Here is a 7279-nt window from a genome sequence, read left to right as displayed (position 1 = left end):
GTGTTTACTTCCGATGTGCGTTGACCAATGACACGGATCCCGCCGCATGCTGTGCCTGCCCAGCTCTCAGAAGGACGCAACAAGGGAAATTCTCAAAGCACGTTCTTTATTAAGGCTTCAAACTTAAAACAAAGGTATTTAAACAAACAGAAAATAGGGTAAACCCTCCGGCTTGCACCCAGTGCAACCGGTACCTTCACTCTCGCCAGTCCTTCTTACTGACTCTTTAAACCCTTTTGTTTGACTAGATTGGCACTGATCAGCAACTAGTCAAACAATCTGCAGGTGAGCTTTCAATTAGGGAAAGCCCGACCTGCCTAGTCCCCAGAACACCTCTCCAGGGTCCTAAAGTCTGCCTTGTATAGACCAGTCCGCAAAAAGGTTACCAACGCTGCAGCAGTTTGGGTTGCCGGTGACTGTCGGCCCATCAACATAGTTGAAGCTTAGAGGTCAACAAAACTTCCTGTAAGACTTGACGTCATTCAAATGATAAAATACTGCAGCCAAGGACTCATGACATAAAAAAATAAGAACAGTCAGCTGGTGGTACAGCAGTAGGCTCCAGTGGCGCAATCGGTCAGCGCGCGGTACTTATAAGGCAGTACAAGTTGAGCAATGCCGAGGTTGTGGGTTTGAGCCTCACCTGGAGCAGGTAACCTGTAGATGTCACGAGGTCAAGGCAGAAAATAGAAAACCATGATAGAAGATCCTCTTTGACATTAATATGGTGGTAAAGAGCTGAATGTGTAGAAGCATGATCTTCAAACCACCAGTGGATGGCTTGTGAGTTCCACCATCATCTGATGGATGTAGACCTTTCAAACGTAATTCCATACGGTTGAATGGTTGTTAGCTTATTTTTCAGCAAGAAATGCAAGACTAATAAGCTTAGAGGTCAACAAAACTTCCTGTAAGACTTGATGTCATTCAAATGATAAAATACTGGAGCCAAGGCCTTATGACATCAAAAAATAAGAACAGTCAGCTGGTGGTACAGTGGCGCAATCGGTCAGCGCGCGGTACTTATAAGGCAGTACAAGTTGAGCAATGCCGAGGTTGGGAGTTCGAGCCTCACCTGGAGCAGGTAACCTTTAGATGTCACGTCATTCAAATGATAAAATACTGCAGCCAAGGCCTTATGACATCAAAAAATAAGAACAGTCAGCTGGTGGTACAGCAGTAGGCTCCAGTGGCGCAATGGGTCAGGGTGCGGTACTTATAAGGCAGTACAAGTTGAGCAATGCCGAGGTTGTGAGTTTGAGCCTCACCTGGAGCAGGTAACCTTTAGATGTCACAAGGTCAAGGCAGAAAATAGAAAACCATGATGAAAGATCCTCTTTGACATTAATATGGTGGTAAAGATCAGAGCTGAATGTGTGGAAGCATGATCTTCAAACCACCAGTGGATGGCTTGTGAGTTCCACCATCATCTGATGGATGTAAGACCTTTCAAACGTAATTCCATGAAGTTGAATGGTTGTTAGCTTATTTTTCAGCAAGAAATGCAAGACTAATAAGCTTAGAGGTCAACAAAACTTCCTGTAAGACTTGACGTCATTCAAATGATAAAATACTGCAGCCAAGGCCTCATGACATAAAAAAATAAGAACAGTCAGCTGGTGGTACAGCAGTAGGCTCCAGTGGCGCAATCGGTCAGCGCGCGGTACTTATAAGGCAGTACAAGTTGAGCAATGCCGAGGTTGTGAGTTCGAGCCTCACCTGGAGCAGGTAACCTTTAGATGTCACGAGGTCAAGGCAGAAAGTAGAAAACCATGATGAAAGATCCTCTTTGACATTAATATGGTGGTAAAAGATCAGAGCTGAATGTGTAGAAGCATGATCTTCAAACCACCAGTGGATGGCTTGTGAGTTCCACCATCATCTGATGGATGTAGACCTTTCAAACGTAATTCCATACAGTTGAATGGTTGTTAGCTTATTTTTCAGCAAGAAATGCAAGACTAATAAGCTTAGAGGTCAACAAAACTTCCTGTAATACTTGACGTCATTCAAATGATAAAATACTGCAGCCAAGGCCTCATGACATAAAAAAATAAGAACAGTCAGCTGGTGGTACAGCAGTAGGCTCCAGTGGCGCAATCGGTCAGCGCGCGGTACTTATAAGGCAGTACAAGTTGAGCAATGCCGAGGTTGTGAGTTCGAGCCTCACCTGGAGCAGGTAACCTTTAGATGTCACTAGGTCAAGGCAGAAAATAGAAAACCACGATGAAAGATCCTCTTTGACATTAATATGGTGGTAAAGATCAGAGCTGAATGTGTAGAAGCATGATCTTCAAACCACCAGAGGATGGCTTGTGAGTTCCACCATCATCTGATGGATGTAGACCTTTCAAACATAATTCCATACAGTTGAATGGTTGTTAGCTTATTTTTCAGCAAGAAATGCAAGACTAATAAGCTTACAGGTCAACAAAACTTCCTGTAAGACTTGACGTCATTCAAATGATAAAATACTGCAGCCAAGGCCTTATGACATCAAAAAATAAGAACAGTCAGCTGGTGCTACAGCAGTAGGCTCCAGTGGCGCAATCGGTCAGCGCGCGGTACTTATAAGGCAGTACAAGTTGAGCAATGCCGAGGTTGTGAGTTCGAGCCTCACCTGGAGCAGGTAACCTTTAGATGTCACGAGGTCAAGGCAGAAAATAGAAAACCATGATGAAAGATCCTCTTTGACATTAATATGGTGGTAAAGATCAGAGCTGAATGTGTAGAAGCATGATCTTCAAACCACCAGTGGATGGCTTGTGAGTTCCACCATCATCTGATGGATGTAAGACCTTTCAAACGTAATTCCATGAAGTTGAATGGTTGTTAGCTCATTTTTCAGCAAGAAATGCAAGACTAATAAGCTTAGAGGTCAACAAAACTTCCTGTAAGACTTGACGTCATTCAAATGATAAAATACTGCAGCCAAGGCCTTATGACATCAAAAAATAAGAACAGTCAGCTGGTGGTACAGCAGTAGGCTCCAGTGGCGCAATCGGTCAGCGCGCGGTACTTATAAGGCAGTACAAGTTGAGCAATGCCGAGGTTGTGAGTTCGAGCCTCACCTGGAGCAGGTAACCTTTAGATGTCACGTCATTCAAATGATAAAATACTGCAGCCAAGGCCTTATGACATCAAAAAATAAGAACAGTCAGCTGGTGCTACAGCAGTAGGCTCCAGTGGCGCAATCGGTCAGCGCGCGGTACTTATAAGGCAGTACAAGTTGAGCAATGCCGAGGTTGTGAGTTCGAGCCTCACCTGGAGCAGGTAACCTTTAGATGTCACGAGGTCAAGGCAGAAAATAGAAAACCATGATGAAAGATCCTCTTTGACATTAATATGGTGGTAAAGATCAGAGCTGAATGTGTAGAAGCATGATCTTCAAACCACCAGTGGATGGCTTGTGAGTTCCACCATCATCTGATGGATGTAAGACCTTTCAAACGTAATTCCATGAAGTTGAATGGTTGTTAGCTCATTTTTCAGCAAGAAATGCAAGACTAATAAGCTTAGAGGTCAACAAAACTTCCTGTAAGACTTGACGTCATTCAAATGATAAAATACTGCAGCCAAGGCCTCATGACATCAAAAAATAAGAACAGTCAGCTGGTGGTACAGCAGTAGGCTCCAGTGGCGCAATCGGTCAGCGCGCGGTACTTATAAGGCAGTACAAGTTGAGAAATGCCGAGGTTGTGAGTTCGAGCCTCACCTGGAGCAGGTAACCTTTAGATGTCACGAGGTCAAGGCAGAAAATAGAAAACCATGATGAAAGATCCTCTTTGACATTAATATGGTGGTAAAAGATCAGAGCTGAATGTGTAGAAGCATGATCTTCAAACCACCAGTGGATGGCTTGTGAGTTCCACCATCATCTGATGGATGTAGACCTTTCAAACGTAATTCCATACAGTTGAATGGTTGTTAGCTTATTTTTCAGCAAGAAATGCAAGACTAATAAGCTTAGAGGTCAACAAAACTTCCTGTAATACTTGACGTCATTCAAATGATAAAATACTGCAGCCAAGGCCTCATGACATAAAAAAATAAGAACAGTCAGCTGGTGGTACAGCAGTAGGCTCCAGTGGCGCAATCGGTCAGCGCGCGGTACTTATAAGGCAGTACAAGTTGAGCAATGCCGAGGTTGTGAGTTCGAGCCTCACCTGGAGCAGGTAACCTTTAGATGTCACTAGGTCAAGGCAGAAAATAGAAAACCACGATGAAAGATCCTCTTTGACATTAATATGGTGGTAAAGATCAGAGCTGAATGTGTAGAAGCATGATCTTCAAACCACCAGAGGATGGCTTGTGAGTTCCACCATCATCTGATGGATGTAGACCTTTCAAACATAATTCCATACAGTTGAATGGTTGTTAGCTTATTTTTCAGCAAGAAATGCAAGACTAATAAGCTTACAGGTCAACAAAACTTCCTGTAAGACTTGACGTCATTCAAATGATAAAATACTGCAGCCAAGGCCTTATGACATCAAAAAATAAGAACAGTCAGCTGGTGCTACAGCAGTAGGCTCCAGTGGCGCAATCGGTCAGCGCGCGGTACTTATAAGGCAGTACAAGTTGAGCAATGCCGAGGTTGTGAGTTCGAGCCTCACCTGGAGCAGGTAACCTTTAGATGTCACGAGGTCAAGGCAGAAAATAGAAAACCATGATGAAAGATCCTCTTTGACATTAATATGGTGGTGAAGATCAGAGCTGAATGTGTAGAAGCATGATCTTCAAACCACCAGTGGATGGCTTGTGAGTTCCACCATCATCTGATGGATGTAGACCTTTCAAACGTAATTCCATGACAGGTGAATGGTTGTTAGCTCATTTTTCAGCAAGAAATGCAAGACTAATAAGCTTAGAGGTCAACAAAACTTCCTGTAAGACTTGACGTCATTCAAATGATAAAATACTGCAGCCAAGGCCTTATGACATCAAAAAATAAGAACAGTCAGCTGGTGGTACAGCAGTAGGCTCCAGTGGCGCAATCGGTCAGCGCACGGTACTTATAAGGCAGTACAAGTTGAGCAATGCCGAGGTTGTGAGTTCGAGCCTCACCTGGAGCAGGTAACCTTTAGATGTCACGTCATTCAAATGATAAAATACTGCAGCCAAGGCCTCATGACATAAAAAAATAAGAACAGTCAGCTGGTGGTACAGCAGTAGGCTCCAGTGGCGCAATCGGTCAGCGCGCGGTACTTATAAGGCAGTACAAGTTGAGCAATGCCGAGGTTGTGAGTTCGAGCCTCACCTGGAGCAGGTAACCTTTAGATGTCACAAGGTCAAGGCAGAAAATAGAAAACCATGATGAAAGATCCTCTTTGACATTAATATGGTGGTAAAGATCAGAGCTGAATGTGTAGAAGCATGATCTTCAAACCACCAGTGGATGGCTTGTGAGTTCCACCATCATCTGATGGATGTAGACCTTTCAAACGTAATTCCATACAGTTGAATGGTTGTTAGCTTATTTTTCAGCAAGAAATGCAAGACTAATAAGCTTAGAGGTCAACAAAACTTCCTGTAAGACTTGACGTCATTCAAATGATAAAATACTGCAGCCAAGGCCTTATGACATCAAAAAATAAGAACAGTCAGCTGGTGGTACAGCAGTAGGCTCCAGTGGCGCAATCGGTCAGCGCACGGTACTTATAAGGCAGTATAAGTTGAGCAATGCCGAGGTTGTGAGTTCGAGCCTCACCTGGAGCAGGTAACCTTTAGATGTCACGTCATTCAAATGATAAAATACTGCAGCCAAGGCCTCATGACATAAAAAATAAGAACAGTCAGCTGGTGGTACAGCAGTAGGCTCCAGTGGCGCAATCGGTCAGCGCGCGGTACTTATAAGGCAGTACAAGTTGAGCAATGCCGAGGTTGTGAGTTTGAGCCTCACCTGGAGCAGGTAACCTTTAGATGTCACGAGGTCAAGGCAGAAAATAGAAAACCATGATGAAAGATCCTCTTTGACATTAATATGGTGGTAAAGATCAGAGCTGAATGTGTAGAAGCATGATCTTCAAACCACCAGTGGATGGCTTGTGAGTTCCACCATCATCTGATGGATGTAGACCTTTCAAACGTAATTCCATACAGTTGAATGGTTGTTAGCTTATTTTTCAGCAAGAAATGCAAGACTAATAAGCTTAGAGGTCAACAAAACTTCCTGTAAGACTTGACGTCATTCAAATGATAAAATACTGCAGCCAAGGCCTCATGACATCAAAAAATAAGAACAGTCAGCTGGTGGTACAGCAGTAGGCTCCAGTGGCGCAATCGGTCAGCGCGCGGTACTTATAAGGCAGTACAAGTTGAGCAATGCCGAGGTTGTGAGTTCGAGCCTCACCTGGAGCAGGTAACCTTAAGATGTCACGAGGTCAAGGCAGAAAATAGAAAACCATGATGAAAGATCCTCTTTGACATTAATATGGTGGTAAAGATCAGAGCTGAATGTGTAGAAGCATGATCTTCAAACCACCAGTGGATTGCTTGTGAGTTCCACCATCATCTGATGGATGTAGACCTTTCAAACGTAATTCCATACAGTTGAATGGTTGTTAGCTTATTTTTCAGCAAGAAATGCAAGACTAATAAGCTTAGAGGTCAACAAAACTTCCTGTAAGACTTGACGTCATTCAAATGATAAAATACTGCAGCCAAGGCCTCATGACATAAAAAAATAAGAACAGTCAGCTGGTGGTACAGCAGTAGGCTCCAGTGGCGCAATCGGTCAGCGCGCGGTACTTATAAGGCAGTACAAGTTGAGCAATGCCGAGGTTGTGAGTTCGAGCCTCACCTGGAGCAGGTAACCTTTAGATGTCACAAGGTCAAGGCAGAAAATAGAAAACCATGATGAAAGATCCTCTTTGACATTAATATGGTGGTAAAGATCAGAGCTGAATGTGTAGAAGTATGATCTTCAAACCACCAGTGGATGGCTTGTGAGTTCCACCATCATCTGATGGATGTAGACCTTTCAAACGTAATTCCATACAGTTGAATGGTTGTTAGCTTATTTTTCAGCAAGAAATGCAAGACTAATAAGCTTAGAGGTCAACAAAACTTCCTGTAAGACTTGACGTCATTCAAATGATAAAATACTGCAGCCAAGGCCTCATGACATAAAAAAATAAGAACAGTCAGCTGGTGGTACAGCAGTAGGCTCCAGTGGCGCAATCGGTCAGCGCGCGGATACTTATAAGGCAGTACAAGTTGAGCAATGCCGAGGTTGTGAGTTCGAGCCTCACCTGGAGCAGGTAACCTTTAGATGTCA

At 43.6% G+C, this 7279-nt stretch overlaps 14 non-coding genes across 14 annotated transcripts; all 14 read left to right on the top strand.

Annotated features, from left to right (window-relative positions):
- Positions 1–1634: 1634 nt before the first annotated feature.
- trnai-uau lies at positions 1635–1727 on the top strand. Its single transcript is given in 2 exon segments — positions 1635–1672; positions 1692–1727. It is a non-coding gene; the product is annotated as a tRNA-Ile (tRNA).
- A 358-nt stretch (positions 1728–2085) lies between these two features.
- trnai-uau lies at positions 2086–2178 on the top strand. Its single transcript is given in 2 exon segments — positions 2086–2123; positions 2143–2178. It is a non-coding gene; the product is annotated as a tRNA-Ile (tRNA).
- A 357-nt stretch (positions 2179–2535) lies between these two features.
- trnai-uau lies at positions 2536–2628 on the top strand. The gene is given in 2 exon segments: positions 2536–2573; positions 2593–2628. It is a non-coding gene; the product is annotated as a tRNA-Ile (tRNA).
- A 358-nt stretch (positions 2629–2986) lies between these two features.
- On the top strand, positions 2987–3079 carry trnai-uau. Its single transcript is given in 2 exon segments — positions 2987–3024; positions 3044–3079. It is a non-coding gene; the product is annotated as a tRNA-Ile (tRNA).
- A 100-nt stretch (positions 3080–3179) lies between these two features.
- On the top strand, positions 3180–3272 carry trnai-uau. The gene is given in 2 exon segments: positions 3180–3217; positions 3237–3272. It is a non-coding gene; the product is annotated as a tRNA-Ile (tRNA).
- A 358-nt stretch (positions 3273–3630) lies between these two features.
- trnai-uau lies at positions 3631–3723 on the top strand. Its single transcript is given in 2 exon segments — positions 3631–3668; positions 3688–3723. It is a non-coding gene; the product is annotated as a tRNA-Ile (tRNA).
- A 358-nt stretch (positions 3724–4081) lies between these two features.
- Positions 4082–4174, top strand: trnai-uau. The gene is given in 2 exon segments: positions 4082–4119; positions 4139–4174. It is a non-coding gene; the product is annotated as a tRNA-Ile (tRNA).
- Positions 4175–4531: 357 nt separating this feature from the next.
- On the top strand, positions 4532–4624 carry trnai-uau. The gene is given in 2 exon segments: positions 4532–4569; positions 4589–4624. It is a non-coding gene; the product is annotated as a tRNA-Ile (tRNA).
- Positions 4625–4982: 358 nt separating this feature from the next.
- trnai-uau lies at positions 4983–5075 on the top strand. The gene is given in 2 exon segments: positions 4983–5020; positions 5040–5075. It is a non-coding gene; the product is annotated as a tRNA-Ile (tRNA).
- Positions 5076–5175: 100 nt separating this feature from the next.
- On the top strand, positions 5176–5268 carry trnai-uau. Its single transcript is given in 2 exon segments — positions 5176–5213; positions 5233–5268. It is a non-coding gene; the product is annotated as a tRNA-Ile (tRNA).
- Positions 5269–5625: 357 nt separating this feature from the next.
- trnai-uau lies at positions 5626–5718 on the top strand. The gene is given in 2 exon segments: positions 5626–5663; positions 5683–5718. It is a non-coding gene; the product is annotated as a tRNA-Ile (tRNA).
- Positions 5719–5817: 99 nt separating this feature from the next.
- On the top strand, positions 5818–5910 carry trnai-uau. The gene is given in 2 exon segments: positions 5818–5855; positions 5875–5910. It is a non-coding gene; the product is annotated as a tRNA-Ile (tRNA).
- A 357-nt stretch (positions 5911–6267) lies between these two features.
- On the top strand, positions 6268–6360 carry trnai-uau. The gene is given in 2 exon segments: positions 6268–6305; positions 6325–6360. It is a non-coding gene; the product is annotated as a tRNA-Ile (tRNA).
- A 357-nt stretch (positions 6361–6717) lies between these two features.
- Positions 6718–6810, top strand: trnai-uau. Its single transcript is given in 2 exon segments — positions 6718–6755; positions 6775–6810. It is a non-coding gene; the product is annotated as a tRNA-Ile (tRNA).
- The last annotated feature ends 469 nt before the right edge of the window (positions 6811–7279 follow it).

The sequence above is a fragment of the Clupea harengus genome, unplaced genomic scaffold (genome assembly GCF_900700415.2).
Source record: "Clupea harengus unplaced genomic scaffold, Ch_v2.0.2, whole genome shotgun sequence".
NCBI classification, from domain to species: domain Eukaryota; kingdom Metazoa; phylum Chordata; class Actinopteri; order Clupeiformes; family Clupeidae; genus Clupea; species Clupea harengus.
This window is presented reverse-complemented; position numbering and strand designations above follow the sequence as displayed.